This window comes from Vombatus ursinus, unplaced genomic scaffold (genome assembly GCF_900497805.2).
Source record: "Vombatus ursinus unplaced genomic scaffold, bare-nosed wombat genome assembly UNPS02007284.1, whole genome shotgun sequence".
In the NCBI taxonomy this organism is placed as follows: domain Eukaryota; kingdom Metazoa; phylum Chordata; class Mammalia; order Diprotodontia; family Vombatidae; genus Vombatus; species Vombatus ursinus.
Window position 1 is genome coordinate 19,767,135 of NW_020947062.1, and position 22,862 is coordinate 19,789,996.

Sequence of the window (22,862 nt, forward strand, 5' to 3'; positions counted from 1 at the left end):
ATAATCAGGCAGGTGGAGGGTGGAGGATGAGCACATACATCATTATGATAAAAGGGAAAGAGATAAGTTCAAAAGGATGGGTTCAGACAAAGTTCTAAGAGAAATGATACAGGGAGAGATAACATTCACTTGTGAGGGTTAAGGAAGGTTTCTTGGAAGGGATTAATCTAAGTTAGTCCTTAAAGGAAGGAAAGCAGAGATTCTAACAGACAAGAAGGGTGAGGAAGACAGTCCATTCTAAGCATGTGGGGGTGGGTCGTGAGCGAATGCACAGATGCAGAAAGGGGAGGTGTGAGAACAGGGGGATCTTAGAGGTCACCTAATCCAACCCCTTCATTTCATAGTTAAGGAAATTGAGACCCAGAGAGACAGCACAACTTGCCCAAAGTCATACAAAGAATAAATGGCAGAGCTAAGATGTGGACCCAGCTACTCTCTATGCTTTCCACTACTCCATGACTCCAGTTTTACAATGACATCATAAAATAAGTTTAGCCAGGTAACTTGTTTCCAAATTGTGGAAAAACTTGAATGTTGGGACTAGGATGGCAATGGAGAGTTACTGAAGGCAATGGGAGTAAAAGGAAGCTATGACAAGAGTAGTACAAAAGGAAGATGATGTTTTTGGTGGTGTGTAGGAAGGATGGGAGAAACTGAAGGCAGAAAAACCAATCACTACCACAGACTAGATGTTCTAGGTATTAGAAGAGCTCAGTTGAGGGCAGCAATCTTGTTACTTAAGTTGTCAAGTGGTAAGTCAGCCAGAATAACTGCAGTATCTATTCTTTTTTTTTAAAAAAGGCAATCAGGGTTAAATGACTTGCTCAGGGTCACACAGCTAGTAAGTGACTGAGGCCAGATTTGAACTACATGAAGATGAGTCTTCCTGATTACAAGCCTAGCACTCTATCCCCTATACCACCTAGCTACCCCAGCAGTGTCTGTTCTTTATCCTCTCCCTAGCCATTCTGTTATAGATTGGCTCAACATGGGAATGTTTGTTACTTTTAGTTTTGATAATAAATAACACATAATTCTTTTGAGAGGTGGCTTAGTGTAGTGTACAGAAAGTCTGCCATGGAATAAAAATTTGGGTGTTAGTTCTGCTTCTGACTTGTACAAGTTACATAACCATTGCAAGTCCAGAAGTTTGAATTGGAGTTTGGATTCAGTCAAAGGGCTGCACTTGAGGACCTAGAGGGCCACAGTGGCCTCAAAGCCGCAGGTTCCCCACACCTGGGCAAGTCACTGAAACTTTTAGGTGCAGGTGAGTTGCTAAAATCCCAGGTACAGATCCTAGCCACCACGACCCCTTCTAAAAAGAAAAAAGAGAAGATAATTTATCACCAGTCAATCTGGATCCCCAAACCCTAACTCCATACAATAATTATTTGATACAACACAGATATTAGTCCTACCCCCAACTCCTGTGTCCATTTGTCCTCAAAATTTTCTCCTGCTTAATTACACCATGTAGAACACACATATACCACCAGGTGGCAGCACGTCCCTTGAGAGAGCCAAATGTAAGTGAATGGCCAGGCCTGATTTTTTTTTTCCCCTTTTATTGAGGTCTTCCATACATTGAGCTGAAACTTGCATCTACTCCCTTCCCTCCCATTGCTCTTAGTTCTGCTTCCTGGAAGCAAAGAGAACAAGTCTTATCTGCCTTCCATATGACAATCCTTCAGATAACTGGAAGATGACCGTGTCTCCCTTAAGCCTTTTCTTCTCCAACTGAACATGTCTCCAGTTCCCACAAATAATCATCAATTGGCCATGGTCTCTAGTCTTCTAGACAAATTGGTCACTCTCCTTGGGGCTTCAGCTTGTCAAGGTTCCTACTAAAATGTGCTGCTCAGAATTGTACACAATAACACGCATAGAGTAAGATCAGAGCAGGTAACAGTGGGCCTATGGATCCTTTAGTAGTTTCCTCTTTGATCTTCACCTTTCTTATCTATAAAATGTGGGTTATGGGTAACCTAGACCAGTGGTGTCAAACTCAAATAGAAGTGGGAGCTTTTAATCTATAGGATACATATTAACTTAGTTTTAAAATGTAATATTAGCTATGTTTCATTGTATTTTAATTTATTTTGTTAAATATTTCCCCAATACATTTTAATCTGGTTCCAGCACATTTGGGACTGTTGCGGGGCCCCCTGCAAACCACAGGTAGCATGTTTGCTACTTCTGGGCTGGATGATCTGTTTGGGTTCTTTCAGTATTGATATAGCTCTGAGATGACAACTGTCTTCCCTTTCACTCTGACTCTGCTTTGTAGATAATGTCCAAATACATACTTAAGTAATAATAATAGCTGAATCAGATAAACTTTTTTTGCATTTACTATGTGTCAGGCTAGATGCAAAGGAAAAAGCAAAAGATGGTCTGCCCTCAAGGGGCTTATATTCAAATGGGAGAGAGAACATATACCTATGTGAAACACATAAAGTGAACATAAGGTAACCTTGGAGATGGAGAGATTTTTAAATAGCACTTTTAATTCAATAATTCAACAAATATTTATTAAGCGCCTACTATGCAAATCATTGAGAATAAGGAGACAAAAAAGAAACAATCCCTGAATTCTAGGAGCTTAAATTCTACTGGACAGAGGGGTGTGTGAGAGAAAGAATATAAATATAAGTAAGCAAGTATTAAGTAATTTTAAGAGAAAGAGTGCTAATAACTGTTTGGTTACAAAGTGCTTTGCATATATTATCTCATTTGCTCCTCACAACAACTCTGTGAGGCATATATTATTATTATCTCTATTTTATAGGCAATGAAACTGAGGCTCAGAGAGGATATGGTTTGCCCAGTTTCACACAGCTAGCTGTTAAAAGGAAAACAGGGGTTTTAAATGGTTAAGTAACTTGCCTAGGCTCAAACAGAGAGAAAATGTCTGAGGCAGATCTCAAACCCAGTTCTTTCTGTATTCTCTTTAAGTGATGGCCAGTATTCTCTTTAAGATGTCACAATGCCTCCCTAGAAAAGTATTAGCATATGACACGCAAAATTTGGTGGACAAGAGTCCACCAAAATATATTCAGGTAGAAAAATATTATAATCATCTTTTTTTTGCTTTTAAAATATCTGTACTTTAATCCCTGAGAGGCAAATCCTCAACAGATTTAACCTCTTCAAAGAAATTTGCATGTCATCTGAGGCACCAGGCTAGAATTCCACAGTCACCATGACACTATGAATGGTGGCTATCTCTCCCCACTGAGTGGTTTTTTAATTATATTTCTTTTTTTTTAATTATATTTCTGATTGAAGTTCCTTATTTAAAAAGAAACCCTAGTGATGAAAACCGTATTTAATAGAAAATACAGGTCAAAATGAGTGAACTCTGAACAATGCGTCTTCAGGTTGCCAATAGAAAATACCAAGTAGAACTTTCACAGTAGGCAGAATAATATGCCTAGGACTCTTCCTGGGCTTTTGTTCTGAGCTTTTCTGGGCATCCCCAAAGTGTGCTTTAGATACATCTATCCCCTCTATCCTGCTCTCCTTCACACCTGCTCCCCAGGGACCTCGGGCCTATGGCCAGAAATATTTTAATCCTTCAACTCCCAGAAGGTCATTTCCTTCCTTTCTTTCCTATCAGGCAGCCTGGGAGAGCCTCAACTCCTTCTAACAGAATTTTCTGGTTAAATAGGCCTTGAAGAAACACCTCCACATCATTCCTTTTTGTTTTGCCTCGCCTGGATGTGATTCCTCTAGCTATTCTTTGTTCATTCACAGTCTCATGAAAAGGCAGGATACCAAAGTGAAAAGTTTAACCACATACAAGCTAAATACCCCCATGATGGGGAGAGTTGCAATGTGGAAGGGATAACTGTAATCTTTATCAGAACTATAGTATTGCCCACCCACATCTGACCTAATAAGGGGCCCATGCTAGCTAGTAATGTTCTGAGAGAATTGTCTGTAGTTCCTACAGCTGAAGTATTAGGCAGAAAAGGTGTTGCCATTAGATTCAGTCATCTCCCCTCATTTGAATTGATTATGGGGCACAGTACATAGAATCTTCTTCACTTAAAACATGTTTCTAATCCCTTGTCTGGATAAGACAGTCTTTGCATGACTGGCTGATGAACTTTTTTCCTTCAAGTCCACTGAGGTGAATGTCTCCCAGGCTCAACTCAACTTCCAGCCAACAGACTCAGCAACCAGCAATAAGTGATTGTGATGAATTATCCTTAATGGACCTCCACCAGTGTCAGGGGCTGCTTGTCCTCTCCACAACAAGGTGTGGGTAGTTTTTCATTGGTCTTCTAACATGTGTGTCCTAAGAACAACAAGATTTCTTAGCAGGACTGTCACCTTGTCAAACGTCCCGACAATGAACACTAGCATCATATCACCTTTTATTTCTTTCAGTATTATTCCTGGATGAAAATTTAGGTAGGTGCTAAGCTTCTTTCTCAAATGAAAAAATACTGGTAATGAATACCTATAGTCTCTGTTCTCAGAGACTCCAAACATAGGTTGTTAGGTAAATGTAGCTCATGCCCAAACATTAGCCGGGTATAAAGCCAGTGGCATCATTCCTGGTAGAGTTTTACATATGTACAAAAAAAAAATACTGACTTCAACTGAGATTTTTGTTCTGGTATTTGTTCCTAACGTTCATCAAAGTGCTGTTGAAATGTTCAGGCATGGAAGAGCTTTGCCCTTATGATCACTGTCACCACAGTGATGATGATCTCTCTTCCTGTGTGCCTCTGAACAAGTTGTATGGATGGTCAAAAGGTAGAGATAGGGAGCCCCAGCTTGTAGGTTGCAGTATTCTGCCAGTTTTCTGAACAATCTAGAATTGGTTCCCATTAGAGCCGACACTCCATTGACACATAAAAGGTCTGAACAAATGGATATCCCAACTATGGGTAGTTTTTGTCATTCAGTCCTCCAAAACTGAAACCTGCAAGAAGCTGTATAATTATTTTCTTCAAACATCTCTCATAAAATGACTGAAAGCTAATAGTTCCTTGCTTTCCACTAGCTAGAATGGAAATGCAATTCACATTCTCAATTTTTTTTTTTGCTTTTTGGTGAGGCAATTGGGGTTAAGTGACTTGCCCAGGGTCACACAGCTAGTAAGTGTCAAGTGTCTGAGGATGGATTTGAACTCAGGTCCTCCTGACTCCAAAGCCCGAGCTCTATCCACTGTACCACCTAGCTGCTTCCACATTCTCAATTTTACAGTTACCTCTATGAGTCTAGCTGGAAAGGAGCCAGTGGAATCAGTGATGAGATCACTGTCAGTATTTGTTGGGACCAAGACAACCTCTTGCCTTGATTTTACCTCCTTTTCACTGTAACAGGTCCTGCTGTCCTCAATCTCTGAAGTACCAAGGTCCCAATCTCTTTTTGAGTGCATTTAACCTGTGCATGCCCTTTCTCTCCAGAGTTGAAATAGAAGTTGTCTGCTTCCCTTATCTCCCTTAGATAGTGATATATGGACATTATGCTCTCAGTTCAAGACTTTGCCAAAGGATACCAATGTTACCCCTGAAATTCTCTTTCAGAAGCTTTCTTTTGAACTTTTGTTTCATTTTCTATATCACTAGAGTAATTATTCTACTTTATATCTTGATCCACATTTTCACATGAGTTCCTGGGCTAATTGTGTATGGGACTTCCCAGTGGGTATCCTTCCTGACATCCTTTAGCCTATTTTCTGTGTCATTTAGAGTGTCTCATAATTCTGAATCTAGGTGGGTTCCACTTAAAATCTTGGCTACCTGACTGAACTCTAATGAATTCCTTGTATTTGAGGACTACACAAACTCACTCCAACTTGATCTCATTCCCAGTCTTGGGTATTACTGCCCCTTGTTCTACTAACCTCTATAATTCAGTATTCATACAAAGTAAAAAAAAGTTCTTCTTCCTCCTCCTCCTCCTCCTCCCCCTCCTCTTCTTCCTCCTCCTCCTCCTTCTTCCTCTTCTTCTTCTTCTTCTCCTCCTCCTCTTCCTCCCCTTCCTCTCTCTCTCTCCCCCTCCTCTCTCTCTCTCTCTCTCTCTCTGTCTCAAAACTCTAGCTGTACATTGTACCCAAAATACGTCTAATCTGAGAGCTAGTATCCCATTAGTTTCCTCTCTTCCCAAGCTAGGAGGAACTACAGATCCCAGGGTCTTTTTGGCCAGTCAGCACTTTTCTAGAAGTTATCACATTTGCACTTTTGTTTTTGCTATATCTTTGAAGTAAATATCCCTTTGTAAAAGTTAATTGATGTTGAGTGGTTAAATAGAACTTGGGTACTAGATAGTCACTGGTGGCTATCAGTGGTGGGGAGGGTGAATAACTGGTAAGGGTTTGAGCCAATGGCATTAAGGAAAGATACCCTACACTTTCAGAGTATATCTAGAATCCTGAGGAAAGAAACAGCAGGTTTGTACTTGTTACATACATATTCTTTTTTTCCACCTAATTTAACAAGCATTTTCAGGATGTTTATTATGTGCCAGGCACTGGGGATACAAAAGTAAAATCTGACTAGTAAGTGCCCTCAGGGAATTGAAGTAGACTTCAGAAGACAAGGGTACTCGGATCAGTTCTGTTGCTAACTCACTGTAAGACCTCGATTAAGGTAGGCCATATCTCTCAGCAGTTTCCTCATGTGTAAAAGAAGAGGTTTGAAATGAGGCAGTCGGTGTGATTCTCTATTTGTACTGGACAATCCTAAGTGCTCTACAAAGAGAGATTCGTCTCAAAACAATAAAAGTTAAGGGTTGCAGTGTGACATTTCCCAAGAACTTGATGTGGAACAAAGCCTTAAACTTGGGAAAGAAGTGTAGATAGTGGAGTTTTAGGCTTTAGCCACGAGGTGGGGAAATTGTGCTTCTCAGGAGGCTCTTCATTACTTCCCAGTGAAAACAAGGTCAACCAACTGCCTGTAAGATGAAGGATGTGCACGAAGGGTTTCTTTTGGCTTAGAAGCCCTGGAGAAGGAGGAGAAGGCAAACAGTACCATGTAGTACTTTTCTTTACCTCAGCTAGAGCACCTTATGTTTCTTTTTTTTTTAAACCATCACATACTTAACATGCATAACAAAATGTAAATATTCAAATACAAACAAAAGCAAAAATTATTTTAAATGTCTATGTTGAAACAGCAACCTTCCATTGTCTTTAGTTTATTTTGAGGTAAAATATGTTTATTAACTTTAAAACATAGAAACCAAATTGTTTTGTTTCCATGATACCTTCCTAACTTCTTTTTCTTGTCAGTATATTTTCCTGGATTTTTGTTGCTCATGGTTATTATACTTATAATCAGCATGTGTGTTGTTATTTTGTTTTTGCATTACTTCATATGAATTTTAGATATTTGTAATTTTAATATTTGTCATTTCTTATGGTACAATAATATTCCATTACATTAATATCCAAAATTTGTTTAACTGTTCCTAATCTTTAAATACATAGGTTGTTTCTAGGGTTTTTTTCCTATTAGAATAATGCTGTTAGAAATATTCTTATGCAGATAGATTTTTCCCCTCCTGAAATAGTATGCTTAGAGTATAGTCTCAGTAATGGGATCAGTGAACCAAAGGACATGAATAGCTTTGTAGCCATTATCTTCCAAAAAAGATTGTCCCAATTCACAGCTGTACCGATAGAATAAAATATGACTGTCTTGCTATAGTCATCTTGGTATTGAATTTTATTCTTTTTAACCATTGCTGCCTATGTAATTGGTGTGAAGGTGTATCCTGGAATGTTTGAGATTGAATTTTCTGATTACTAGGGAATTTTAACACCCTTTCACGTGGTTGTTGATAATTTGTGTTGCTTTTCTTTTCTTATTTGATTTACTTTATTGAAATTTTCTTAACTAGACAATCCACAAAACAATAAATCAAGCACTGATTAGTAGCATTTGTGGATTCCTCAAATGTAAATGCTTATACTGAAAATTTAACAATTGGCTCCTTTGAACTAGTTCAAGCTGGCTTCAGTGTAATACTCTTGCGCTTGATCCTATGTAAAAAAGCACATCTCATGCTCTTTTAAGGAAATACCTGTTCAGATCATAGCCAAAATCCATATTAGAATCATGTAAAATTTATGCTGGAGAAATGTTCCAGGCTAGGCCTCAGGCCAGTTCCTGGTAGTTTAGTTTCAACATTGCAACAAAATGAGATATTTTTAGGTCATTCAACATTCAACAAAAAAAGATTTACTTAGATATAGCTACTATAATATAAGGCTTGGTGGTCTTGAGATCACCCTGACAGTTTCCCCTTAAGAGAGTCAGTAGCTTAGAATTTAGGCATGGAAAAGTACTAACAGTAATATTCTTATTATAATAGCAGAGGAGGATACTCAACAAGGATGAGCACTGAGGACATCTTGGGTTGATTCAGCGAAGCAAAACTACCTTGCTTGAGTTGTCCTTCAAGATCTACCAGCCAAGTATCAGATTGGTTCCACTGCTCCTCAAAGCTGCTTTTTGCTCAGATAATCAGGAAGTGATGTCAATAGCCTGAGCTAACTAAAATTCAAAATGCAATCAATATATTTTTTCTTAATAATATTTTATTTTGACACAACTACATGTAAAAATAATTTTTAGCATTTGTTCCTTTTTTTTAAAGTTTTAAGCTCCAAATTGCATCCCTCCCTCCCTCTCCTCTTCCCTCCCTGAGACAGTAAGCAATATGATATAGGTTATACATGTGCCATCATGTAAAACATTTCCATATTAGGAAGGAAGGAAGGAAGGAGGGAGGGAGGAAAAGAAAGAAAGAAGGAAAAAAGAAAGGAAGAAAGAGACAAATAGTATGCTTCAATCTGTATTCAGACACCACCAGTTCTTCCTCTGGAGGCAGACAGCATTTTTCACCCTGAGTCCTTTGGGATTGTCTTGGATCATTGCATTGCTGAGAATAGCTAAGTTATTCACAGCTGTTCATCATAAGATATTGTTGTTGCTTGTGTACAATGTTCTCCTGGTTCTGTGCACTTCATTCTGTATCAGTTCATTAAGTCCAGGTTTTTCTGATATCATCCTGCTTCTCATTTGTTAGAGCACAATATTGTATTGCTTTTCTTGAGGACTGTTTATATTTTTGACCACTTATTTATTAGGAAATGAATATTTTCTTATAAAGTTGTGTCAATTTCTTCTTAAGGATTTTAAAGTCAAATTTTTCTAAGAAAAGTTTTTAGCAAACTTTTAGTCATTCTCCCTACCCTGTTTCTTTTCTTTTTGTATTGGGTACATTGCTTTTTGTTATGTACTCTTCTGCCTCATCAGGGTGTAGTGGCAACCCTGAATTCTATAAGGTTATGCCAGTGGAGCACAAGCTCTGTTAAGTTCTACTACACTGAAAGAACTTCAAGTATTGCATCAGTGACAAGCTGCTTTCCAAAGGCCAGCCAACCTATGTAATGCATACAGTACAACAGCCTCTTGGTGATGAATTCCTGACCATGGCAATTCTTTATTTCCTTATAACAAAATTAATCTATTTTGTCTCCTACTTGTGCTAGGAGTTTTGCACCTCTTCACAATGTAAGATTTCATTATCTTTTAATTTTTTAATTATTTCAAAAAGACTTAGATTATTGATCCACTTGAAAGTAATTGTGATATTTCATAAAACCTTCCCAACAGCTTTTATTGAATAAAGAATTTGTTCTCTAGTGTTTTGTGATCTTAGGTTTATCAAACAATAATCTACTACATTCATTTTGTTCTAGTTCTGGGTTATCTAAACCCATGGGAATGGAAGGATTTTTCTATACTATTATGAAAAATATTTATTGGAATCTATAGACTTTTCCATTACTTCTAATGGGAATATGTTAACAGCCTTCCCAGTAAAATTGAGGATTTCACCAAAAAATTAGCATAATAAACAGCTTCTAAAAAATAGAAGGATATAAGATAAATTCACAAAAATTACCAACATTTCTGTATATCACTAACAAAAAACCCCAAAACTGATGAATACCAATTTCAGCAATGATAAAATATATAAAATATTAGGGCATTAATTAGCCATCAAGATACAATAAGACCTTTATGAATATTACTTTTAAACTTTTTTTTTCAGAAATAAAGGAGTCATTAAATAGTTGAAGATTCAGTGACTATAGTTAGGTAAAGTAAATGTAATAAATGTAGTATTAGAAACCAAATTAATTTTCATATTTTCTATACCATCAATCAACATAACCATGAGATCCTTCACAGAATGAAGTCATTTAATAAAAAATGCATAAGGAAAAACAAAATTTAAATATATCAAGGGAAATTGTATATTCTTAAAAGGAAGGAAATGAGAGTAGATTCAGCAGAAGGTGTTAAATTTGGAGCCAGAGTACCCTGGATATGAATAAAAACTTTGCCATGTGTATGACATTGGGTATGTCACAACTTCTTTAGGCCTCAGTTTTCTCATCTGTAAAATAGGAGGATTAAGTAATTATTTGTTAAAAGAGAATACTTTTATTTGTTGTGGGGAAGTCAGTGAATAGTAATAGAAATGTAATAAAAAAGGGGGGGAAAGCATCTTGAAATACTAAAAAATACACAACAATTTTGGGCATGAACAACAAGATGAAGTACTGGACATTTTCTCTGATCCTCATGACCTCTCAAAAATTCCAAATAAGATTTTAAAATAGAAAAAAACATTTATTTATGTTTCTTCCCACATGCACACAAGCCCACTGCCAGGCACATGCACATTGACACAGAGACAACATGCATACACATACAGAAAAAGACAGGAACAACACAAATAATTTAAATTAGTTGGGATTACTTAAAATGAGCTTTGCTCTAAAAATAAGATAGCTTTTGAGCTTCTAGATTTGTCCCATGTGTCTTGATTAGTGAAGTTTCCTGCTTTGAAGTTGTCTTTTTTTTTTTTTTGGCTATTAGAAGGAAATCAGAGTCAGAGAAAGGCAGCTATAACTAATTAGATTTACTTTGAAAAAGGAAGTAAAAATATTTGGAATAGCTCTAAATTTATATCAACATAAATATGAACACTGGCCAAAATTTGATCTGTGTCCTCTTCCATTGAATTTATTTAGGAGTATTGGGAGGGACTTAGGGAAGATAAATACAGGTACTGGGAAACATAAATTACTCTCTCTTCCTAGGATAAATGCTTGTTAATAGACTGATTCTAAAGGTGGGAGTAATACACAAGGCTTTGATGTACAAAACTCCAAAACTAAGGAAAGGAGTGAGAAATTGGGAAGGAGGTTGAGAGTAAGGGGAAAGGATATGGTGGGAAAAGGGTTGGCTTAAAGTAGATTAAGCAAAAACAACTGAAGAGACAGTGTACTATTACAGAGGAAAAGAAACAAATAAAAAATCTTATTCAGAAAAAACCCAAAAATTCACGCAAATGGAGGAAAATGTAAATCTAACTCGTAACTTTAGGTGTGAATGGATTAAATAATCCAATAATATGAGAGTTACATATTGTATAAGAAAACAAAATTTTATGATTACTCACAAGAAATAGATCTAAAAATCAAAGCTATCCACAGAATAAAAATGAAGGGTTTGAAAAAAAATTACTATGCATTAAATGAATCCAAAAAAGCAAGTGGTTTTGGAAATGCTATCAATAGCTATAAGATTAGAAAAAGAAATTAAAAGTATAATGATAGGTAAAGAGAAGATAAAACTATCCCTATTTACATATGACATGATAGTCTACTTAGAAAATTCAAGGGAATTAGAAAATATATTAATTATACTATTAATTAATAACAATAATAGCTTTGGAAAAGTTGCAGGTTACAAAATAAGTTCTCAAAAATCAACAAAATTTCTACATAATGATAAAATCTAAGAGGCAATAATAGAAAGGGAGTTCCCATTCCAAATATCTACAAAACACATAAAGTATTTGGGGATGAATCTACCAAAACATATAAGATACTTATACAGATTCAATTACCAAGTGCTCCTAAAGAAATAAAGAGAAGGGAAAGGAAAATATCCAGAAAATGAAAATTATATAAAAGCAAAAGATACCTATGGGAAAAAATGTAAGTAGTTATGGACAGAGCTGGACTAGACCCCTATCCAGGTCTCCTTGTTCTTGTGCCAATGCTGTCTCCACTATGTAAGTTTGTCTTATTCCTAGTTGCTCCTAAGGAGATCATCAAGTCTATTGAAGGAAGGCTGACCAGCCTCATCTCCTCAGGGCCCCAGAAAACTTCTTCCCAGCAATTTGCTCTCCAGTTTGAGGGTTAGAGATACAACTTAGAGTAGTAGAAAGAGGAAGTGAGGAAGGAAAGAAGGGAGGGAGGAAGGAAGGAAGGAAGGAAGGAAGGAAGGAAGGAAGGAAGGGGAAAAATGTTCTCCAATGATCATAACAAAACATTTTTGAGACAAAAGACTATATACTAATGAAACAAAGACTGACACATGCAGGGCATGCCTTGAATAGCATCTCCCTCACGTGGAAAGGCTGGAGAGCCTACTCCTGGAACAGTAGTGATAATGCGTAATAGACTTCTATTATAGACCTTGGAGATGCTTTGGAGCATGTGTAGGCATTCCATAACTGGTTTTTGGTCAGCTAACTGCATGATGAATAGGAAGCTCTTTGACTAGCTGTGGAGGAATCCACAAAGGACTAGTGACCACAGACTCAGTCTTTTTTTTTCTCCTGCTTTCTCTTGATTTGATTCCTTTGTTGGTGGAGTCTAGAGGAGATAATGCCATAATGGAAGAGATCTTGAAACTTCTCTCCATCACAGCTGATATGTGACTCTGTGAAATGGGTTTTAGTCCTTGGTCTCTGTATTTGCTCTTTTCTGTTTTAGGTGAAGGGATTGATGACTGACCTTGTGAATTACAAAATGTTAGGAAAGTGAGTCTCCAGGCATCATAGTCTGTATTTTGCAGCCAGTTCAGCATTGATGACCTATGGAACAAACAATAATTTTAGCATATGACCTCTGGGACCCAACCTATCAATAACTAAGATACTTTTGGATATGAGCTTGGTGGGGTCAATGTCATATAGTAACTAAGTTAAGTTTGAACTTATTCTTCCCACAGATCCAGAGGAAATAAAAGTGTGCCCCCAAAGTGTTGTAGAGGGAAAATTTTTTTTTCTTATAAATCTTCAAAATAACAACTCTTTTGTAAAAGCTAATCGATATTAATTGGTTACATGAAACTGGAGCTCTAGTCATTTACTGGCACTTACCAGTGGAAGGAGCACAGCTGGTAGGGGCTCCAGTTGGTGATATTAGAGAAGAGATGTTTCTAAACCTCTGAAGTTACTCCTAGAACCCCGAAAGGAAGATGTATCAGACCTTGCTTTAGGAGAGTGAGGACAGAGTATACTCATTATACTAAGGACGGGGAAGGAGTTCTGTTGGTCCCTTCCTAGCACAGGAAGGAAAAGGGAGCAGCAGAAGCCTAAGCCCCTAGAGACACACTCCCAGCTGAGAGTTTTCTATTCCACAGGCAATGATAACAACCAGAGAATTATATCTAGAGAGTAGCCTTTTGAAAATGTCAAACCAAGACATAGTGGCCTGGATAATGAACTAAAATTTCACAAATTTGTATACCTTTCTGTTTTAGAAATAACAGGTAAATACCAAAGGTCAATGATAGAGAACTTAGCCAATTCTCAGGCAGTAAAGTAAACCATGGTATGTTCATGACTCCAAATCTTTAGCCTGATCCTGGCTTTGCCCAGTACAGACTCACTGGGAAACTGACATCACTGTTCTTATGACTCAGGAGCAGGAGGAAGAGTAAAAGCTTTGGAAATCAAAGATTCCCACCCTCATTCTTTCAGTGAACATTCTGTATATTAGTCCATGGTAGTACCAAGAAGGATTTTAAAGGAAAGCTGAGAATAGAATTTTTTTTCTTTTTTTGGTGTTTTTTGTTTTTTTATTTTCTTTTTTTTTTAAACATGTGTTTTTAAAACTTTGGGTTAACCAAATTTTCTCCCTTCCTCCCTCTCCGCCCACCCTCATTGAAAAGGCAAGCAACTTGATACGGGTTATACATGTGTAGTCATGCAAAACACTTCCATAGTAGTCATGTTGTGAAAAACTATATTTTCCTTGATCCTATCCCGCCCCCCATTTATTCTATTCTCTCTTTTGACCCTGAGCCTCCTTAGAAGTGTTTGCTTCTGATTACCCCCTCCCCCAATCTGCTCTCCCCTCTGTTATCCCCCTACTCTCTTGTTCCCTTCCCCCCCCCATTTTCCTGTATGGTAAGATAGATTTCCATTCCCAGTTGAGTGCGCATGTTATTCCCTCCTTAAGCCAAATCCTATGAGATTCACTCATTCCCTCTTACCTTCCCCCACTTCCCCTCCACTGTAAAAGCCTTTTCTTGTCTGTTTTATGTGAGATAATTTATTCCATTCTACCTCTCCCTTTCTCCTTCTCCCAGTATAATCCTCTCTCACTCCTTAATTTTATTCTCCAGATATCACCCCTTCATCTTCAACTCACCCTGTGCCCTCTAGTCATCCATCTATCTATCTATCCATCTACATACATACATATAATTTTTCCCCTACAACTACCCTAATACTGACAAAGGTCTCATGAGTTACAAATATTATCTTTCCATGCAGGAATATAAACAGGTCAACCTTAATAAGTGTCTTATGATTTCTCTTTCCTGTTTCATGTTCTACTTGAGTCTTGTATTTGAAAGTCAAATTTTCTATTCAGCTCTGGTCTTTTCATCAAGATTGCTTGAAAGTTCTCTATTTCACTGAAGTCCATTTTTTTCCCTAAAGGATTATGTTCAGTTTTGCTGGGTAGGTGATTCTTGGTTATAATCCTATCTCCTTTGCCCTCCAGAATATTATATTGCATGCCCTGTGGTCTTTTAATGTAGAAGCTGCTAAATCTTGTGCTATCCTGATTGTGTTTCCACAATACTTGAATTGTTTCTTTCTGGCTGCTTGCAATATTTTCTCCTTGACCTGGGAACTCTGGAATTTGGCTACAATATTCCTAGGAGTTTTCATTTGGGGATCTCTTTCAGGAGGTGATTGGTGGATTCTTTCCATTTCTATTTTGCCCTCTGATTCTAATATATCAGGGCAGTTTTCCTTGATAATTTATTGAAAGATGATATCTAGGCTTTTTTTTTTTTTAATCATGGCTTTCAGATAGTCCAATAATTTTTAAATTCTCTTTCCTGGATCTATTTTCCAGGTCAGTTGTTTTTCCAATGAGATATTTCACATTGTTTTCTATTTTTTTCATTCTTTTGGATTTGTTTTTACAGTGTTTTGATTTCTCATAAAGTCACTAGCTTCCAATTGCTGTATTCTAATTTTTAAGGAAGTATTTTGGACTTCCTTTTCCATTTGGTCAATTTTGCTTTTTAAAGCATTCTTCTCCTCATTGACTTTTTGGACCTCTCTTGCTATTTGGGTTAGGCTATTTTTTAAGCTGTTATTTTCTTCAGTATTTTTTTGGGTCTCCTTTAGCAAACTGTTGACTTGTTTTTCATGATTTTTTTGCATCACTTTCATTTCTCTTCCCAGTTCTTCCTCTACGTCTCTTACTTGTTTCTCAAAATCCTTTCTGACCTCTTCCATGACCTGAGACTGATTTGTGTTTTTCTTGGAGGCTTTGGATGTAGGAGCTTTGACTTTGTTGTCTTCTTCTGGTTGTATGTTTTGATCTTCTTTGTTACCAAAAAAAGATTCTATGGCCTGACTTTTTTTTTGCGAGGTTTGGTCACGATCCCAGTCAATTACTTGAGTTTTAAGCTCTTTGTTAAGGTAGGGATCTGCTTCCAGTGTGGAGAATGTACCATCCCAAGCTTCAGGGGTTTTGTGCAGCTGTTTTCAGAGATACTTCTAAGGATCTGTAAATTTTCAGTTCTTCCAAGGTGGTATGATAAGGGGTGAGGTGTTTACTCCTTTCCTGGCCTGTGCTCTGGTCTATGAGTGACCACAAGCACTCTTTTCTGCCTTGGAACTGTGAGGAGGATTTCCTCTCCACCACCACTACAAGCTCCATCACATCAGCACTCCATCTTGCCCCAGGATCACCACCCAGAACTGTGACCCAGATCCAAGTACAGGTAAAGCAAGAGATTCTTGCCTCAGCACTGGCAAAGAGATCCCTGCAATCCCCCTCTGATCAGCCACTCAATTCCCCCTCAGTTTGTGGGCAAACAGCTCTGGAAAGAGCCGCCACCCTGGGGCTGTGCTGAGGGGCTGGGGCTGGGACCAAACTTCTTTCTCTCACTGCAGTCACAGACTTTTATCACTGACCTTCTAAGTTGTCTTTGGGGTTCATAGGTTGAGAGGTCTGGAAACTGCCACAGCTGCCCATGATTCAGTCTTCTGAGGCCTGTTCCAGGTTCACTGAGGCCTGTTTTGCCTGCGTGCCCACGCTGAACTGCGTTCCTCTCCCAGCTTGCATAACAGACCTTTCCAATCAAACATCCAGGCCGTCTTGGGCTGGAAATTTGTTTCACTCTGTCTTTTTGTGGGTTCTGCTGCTTTAGAATTTGTTTAGAGCCATTTTTTACAGATATTTGGAGGGGTTTGGGGGAGAGCTCAAGCAAGTCACTGTTTTTACTCTGCCATCTTGGCTCTGACCCCTAAACAGGCTTCCAGAATAGAAATTTGACCAGCTAATTCAATGATCTGGTACATTATATTTCTTCCTACCCCTTACCCTAGAGTGTGAAGGAGTTGGCTGGAGGTGGGTTCTGGGTCTTGGGATTAAATGAATGGTAGATTTTGGACACATCCCACTTTTGAATCCCTTTCCCATGGGTGTTGTGGATGTAATACTCTTCTAGGTTTCTGTAGCATAATCCCAGGAGTTAGGGCCCCTCAGTTGTCTTATACTAGCTGACTTTCTCATGTGATCTTCTTCTGCTGCTCTCCTTTCCTCCTTCTCATCCCTTTTAACAGAACAGTTCCCACCCAAGATGACTTTGGCTTTAGCCTGGTTGCTGTCTCTGTCTCCATCTCTGTGTCTCTGTTTCTGTGTCTGTGTCTCCATTTCTCTCTCTGTCTCTGTGTCTCTGCCTCTGTGTCTCTGTGTCTGTCTTTCTTTGTCTCGGTCTCTCTGTCTCTATCTGTTTCTCTTTCTCAAAACCAGGCCCATCTCCTCATCTTATCTCCCTCATATGTGATTCCAATACTGCCCCAAAATGTCCATGCTATCTCGTCTTATACACCTTACATCACTATTTATTTGTTTTCTCCTATCTCCAGTTCCCCATACAGAGCCCCTACCAGCAATTGTCGGGTGCAGGTGTGCTCACAACTGAACAGAAACCCTGACTAACTAAGGGAAACATCTGAACCCAACCAGCACAAGTGTTGTCAATAACCTTATTCCTCTAATCTCACGGGTGGCTTCACCACCAACTGCTGAAAATCTATTTATTTAGAAAATTCTCCATCCTTCACTTTCCTGCCTATGTTTCCCATACCTTTTAGCACAATTAAAACATCTTTGCCTTCCAGGCAGGGTCAAGGTTGCTTATTTTAAATGAAAGCAAAGTAGTTTACCTGGGATCTAGGCATTTAAATGTTACTTGGAATACATGGCAGCAAAAAAAGAACCCCAGAAACAAAATGGGTGCCTATCTCTTGGGTATTGGCTGAACAAGCTGTGGCATTGGAATGTTATAGAATATTGTATCATAATAAATGGTGAATATGAGGAACATATAGAAACATAAGAAGATTTTATTCTTTTTTTGAATTTTTTTTTTTTGCAATTGGGGTTAAGTGACTTGCCCAGGGCCACACAGCTAATAAGTGCCAAGTGTTTGGTCTGAGGCTGGATTTGAACTCAGGTTCTCCTGACTTCAGGGCCAGTGCTCTATCCATTGCACCATCTAGCTGCCCCAGAAACATGGGAAGATTTGCATGAACTGATAATAGAATGAAGAGAGTAGAACCAAAAAAGCAATATCTACAATAAGGATAACAATGTCAAAAATGACAATGCTAAAATGTTGTTGAGCTCAGATTAGCACTGGCCAATTATACTGCTGGAGAAAAGAGGAAACACAACTCCTTTCCTTTTCTCAGTAGAGAGGGGACTATGGCTATGAAATAAAGCATATACAAGTAGATACAGTTGCTTTGATGGCTGAGTTTTATCTATTTTTTTTCTTTGTTAAAGAAGAGATGTGATTGGAGGGATTTTTTAAGCATAAAGTTATTGGTTGGGAAATTAATTAAAAGTCAAGTCTTCTGACTCTTACTCAGGACAATGTATATTTAAACAACAGTTTAGGAGCAGGGTTAGAAACTTCCTTAAAGACATGGTCTGGATGAAACACTTCATATGACCACAAGGCTAGAGATGTTGGATGAAGTATAATCCCCTCTTCCACCATTGCCCTGTGCCTGTGTATATATATATATACATATATATATATGTGTGTGTGTGTGTGTGTGTGTATATATATAGGTAGATACATACATACATACATAGATATATAGATACATAGATAGACATAGATATATAGATATATATAGATATATAGATATATACACACACATACACATACCCTTTGTATTGAACCCTATGGGGACTCAAAATTGAAGAGACTGACTGTGAGCTCATTGAGAGTGAGAACAAATAGGGATAATGGGATCCACACAGATATATTGAATCCCAGTGACAGATTGTTTAAAACACAAATTGAACCAATAACTACTATTCAGGCATGTTTCTGAAATGAGCCTTGGGGGGAGTATGAATCTAGACAGACTGTTTGGAAAAAGTAAACTTTAATCATGATTCGAAAGCAAGATTTGACAATGTCATTTACTAACTATTGGCAGGACAATATCATTGACTCTGTCACAGGGGACTTAGAAACTAGGAAAAGCATTAGCCAGGGAAATTCAGCTTTGGCAACCCATTGACCAGGCCAATGTAGAAATTAAAAAGTGAAACAGCACAGAAGTTTCTGGTGAGTACCTGAATTGACAAAATGATCAGAATGGAGATTAGTGTCACGTAGCCCCAAATGCATGAGAAGCAGGGAACAAAGGACTCTCAGGCTCATAGCTTCTGGCCCAGGACCTAGTACATCCTCATTTGGCCCTGGGCTGATGGCAGGAGACCAGCCACAGAGCAAACAGCTTCATAGAATTTAGAGTCAGGAGGAATTTTGGAGATCATTTGAGAAGATCATCAAGTCTATTGGGAGAAGGCTGGGCAATCTTCACTTCCCCAGGACTGCCAAGGGGAAGGAAACCTGCAGCCTCTAAGCTTGCATTCAGTCAAAAGGCCTTACTTGAGGACCTGGAGAGCCACATTTGGCCTAGAGGCCACAGGTTCCCCACCCCCATCCAACAGGATCATTTTACAGATGAGTAAACTGGGGTTAATTGACTTGTCCAAGGTCACCAAACAGATATTGAATAGCAGAGCTGCCATTCAAATGTAAGTCCTTTGACTCTAAATTCCATGCTCTTTCTTTCTTGTACAGAACTCTAAATTATATCTCTAAATCTAAAACTGGAGAGCAGCTTGCAGGGAAGAAGTTTTATGGGGTCCTGGGGAAGTGAAGATTGCCCAGCCTTCTCCCAATAGACTTGATGATCTTCTCAAGAGCAGCTAGGTATAAGTCAAACTTATAGAGTGGAGATAGCACTGGCAACATGACACTAAGAGTAAGGAGACCTGGATGGGTATCTAGTACAACTCTGTCCATAACTACTTACATTTTTTCCCATTGGCATCTTTTGCTTTTATATCATTTTCATTTTCTGAATATATCTCTTCTCTTTCAACTCATTGAGCCATGTTCATGTTGTCATTTTTTCAGTCATGTCTGAATCTTCCTGACCCCATTTGGGGTTTTCTTGGCAAAGATACTGGAGTAATTTACCATTTTCCTCTTCAGCTCATTTTACAGATGAGGAAACTTAGGTAAATAGGATTAAGGAATTTGTTCAGGGTCACATAGATAGAATGTGTCAGGCCAAACTTGAACTCAGGAAGATGAGTCTTCTGATTTCAGGCCTGGCAAATCTATTCACTACACCACCTAGCTACCCTCATTGAGCCCTACATAAATAGTTTGAAACAAATTAAATAAATAATACATAAACAAACTTATTAAAGCTAGAAAAAAATACAGTTTTGCAAAATTGACCAACAAATCCAAGTACGATAATATACACAATGGACTAGATAGAGTCCCTCGCCTCTGCAAAGAATGGAGGAAGGTACATTTTCTCAACTTTTCTCCAGAGCCAAGCCTGGACATTATAATTATAACAGCATTCAGTTTCCTTTTTTTTTCATTTGTTTGTATTGTTGTGACAGCTAAGTGATACAGTAGATAGTGTTGGACTTGGAATTAAGGATTGAGTTCAAATTCTGCCTCTGATACTTACAAGCTCTTTGATTTAACCTTTCTCAGTCTCAGTTGCAATATCTGTAGAGTTGTTGTGAAGATCAAATAAGATAACATATGCAAAGTGCTTTGTGAACCTTAAGTGCTATAGGAATTCTGGCTAATATATTATGGTTGTTATAATCATTGTGCATTTTGCTTTCCTGGTTTTGCTACTCTACATTGTATCAGTCCATATAAGTCTTCCCATGCTCCTCTTCATTCTTCCTATTCATTGTTTCTTTTTTTTTTCTTTTTGGTGGGGCAATCAGGGTTAAGTGACTTGCCCAGGGTCACACAGCTAGTACGTGTCAAGTGTCTGAGGTTGGATTTGAACTCAGGTCCTCCTGACTCTAAGGCTGGAGCTCTATACACTGCACCACCTATCTGCCCACCTATTCATTGTTTCTCAAATCTGCTACTAACTATCCATGAGACATTGGGCAAGTCAATTCTCTCTGGGTTTCAGTTTCCTCTTTTGTAAAGGAGGGTTTGGACAAGTAAATAACCTGGTATAACATTCCTTCTAGCTCCAACATTCTATATTCTACGTATAATAGACAGGTAGTCTCTTTTATATACTGAGGCAAAAAGACTATAACAGGAAGCTGACAGGAAGGGAAAGGGAAAGGAAGGGAATAAGCAGTTACATGGTATCTACTACACGCTGTGTATGTAGTACATGTAGTACAGCGTGTGTATACTGTGCTAAATGCTTTAGAAATATTATCTCATTTGATCCTCACAACAGCTCTGCAAAATAGGCGCTGTTATCACACCCATTTTATAGATGAGAAAACTGTGGCAAACAAAGGTTAAGTAGCTTGCCCAGGGTCAAATACCTAGTAGTGTCTGAGGTAGGATTTGAACTTAAGCCTTCCTGTCTCCAGGCTCAGTGCTATATCCATGACTTTCTGAATGCTTCTGTATCCAATTGAAATGTCTCCTCTTCAATATGTGATAGATATGTTATAGAATATCTTTGCCAGCTTCCATATTCTGTCTCTCCAAGGCATTTCCCTTACATAATATAATTTTCCAAGAAGCAGCTCCCTATAGAAACATACCATTACAAATGGTTCTAAGACACTAGCTAAAAGAGTTACTTGAAGGAGGAAGAAACATAATTACTAAGAAAACCAAACCTTTGATGTTTTAAAGTCTCTTCAAAGACTCCCAAAACTTCTCTTTTTGGGAAAAATTAGTTGAGATATATCTTTGTTCCTATTTTACTTTCCATCCCCAACAAGGATTTAAAAGCAAATGGTTACCTGTGGGCCCAGAGTGAAGGTCCACTCCTATTCTGTGTGTCCCCAAATTCACATCCATAACCTCATTAAAGTCTCACTAGTCTAAGGTAGCTCAAGGCTCCAGGACCTTAAAGGTGGGTGACATGACCATTGTAGCCTGGATCTTTCCTTTGAATGGAGTCTTTGATACTGAAATGGGTCACAAGAAAGTGAACAAAGGGACATTTATTCATGAAAAGCCTCATGTGTTTTTGAAGGGAAGAGAATACAGATTAATTAACTATTCTGAGTCATGTGATAAATGCATCAAACGGGAAGTGTAGGGCAGAAGGCATGGATAATTTATCAAAAGATAGGGATGAGACACAGAAGGAGGAATTTGCTTAAGATTCTCTTGGTTCCTGTAAGTTATGGAAGCTAAGAGAGCAGCCAATTGTAAAAGTGACTAAGAGATACACCAAGAGCAACAGGCCTCAGAGAAAGAGTTTCTTAATGACACAGGTATGGTGCTAAGAAGGAGAGCAGATGGCACAGAGCATCAGGCCTGGAGTCGAAAAGATTCATCTATCGGAGTTCAAATCTGGCCTCAGACACTTACTAGCCATGTGATCCTGGGCAAGTCACCTAACCTTATTAGCCTCATTTCTTCATCTATAAAATGAATTGGAGAAGGAAATCACAAACCACTCCAGGAAAACCCCAAATGTATGCACAAAGAGTTAAACACGACTGAAACAACTGAACAGCAACAATGCCAAGAATCTCCTCTGAGAAAATGAAAAGGAAAACAACAATGCTGGGAGACCAGACTTAGGAATAAGAAATAGGAAAGCCAGATGAGTTCACAGAATTTGGCACCTGAGCTAGAAAGATGATAAGCCAGGAATCTGAACGTGGTCTGGAAGCTGAAACTCCTCTTCAAAGGTAACCAGTAGGCTTTTAACTGCCCTATTCATCTCTCTCTTCTCAGTTAATTTCCTTCCTCCTTCCTGAACTCCCTTGTAGCACTAGATGCTGCCGACCACTCCCTCCTTCTGGATTCTTTTAGCTCCTATTACACTGACCTCTCCTGGTTCTTGTACCTGTCTGATCTCTATTTTTCCAGTCTCTTTTGCTGGATTGTCATCTTTTCCTTACTGCTTAATCATAGGTATCATTCAATATTCTTTCCTGGGTCTTCTTTCTATGTACTTCTCTTTCTTGATGATCTCGCTTATTC

At 38.3% G+C, this 22,862-nt stretch overlaps 1 long non-coding RNA gene across 1 annotated transcript in view; it reads right to left on the reverse strand.

The window, feature by feature from the left end:
- Positions 1-12,311: 12,311 nt before the first annotated feature.
- The window catches only part of LOC114033589, a 34,413-nt gene continuing 23,862 nt past the window's right edge, over positions 12,312-22,862 (reverse strand). Inside the window, exons 3-4 of the long non-coding RNA XR_003567997.1 lie at positions 13,216-13,294; positions 12,312-12,927 (exon numbers count right to left, since the gene is read on the reverse strand). This is a non-coding gene — a long non-coding RNA (uncharacterized LOC114033589). The remainder of the gene's footprint in view (positions 12,928-13,215; positions 13,295-22,862) is intronic.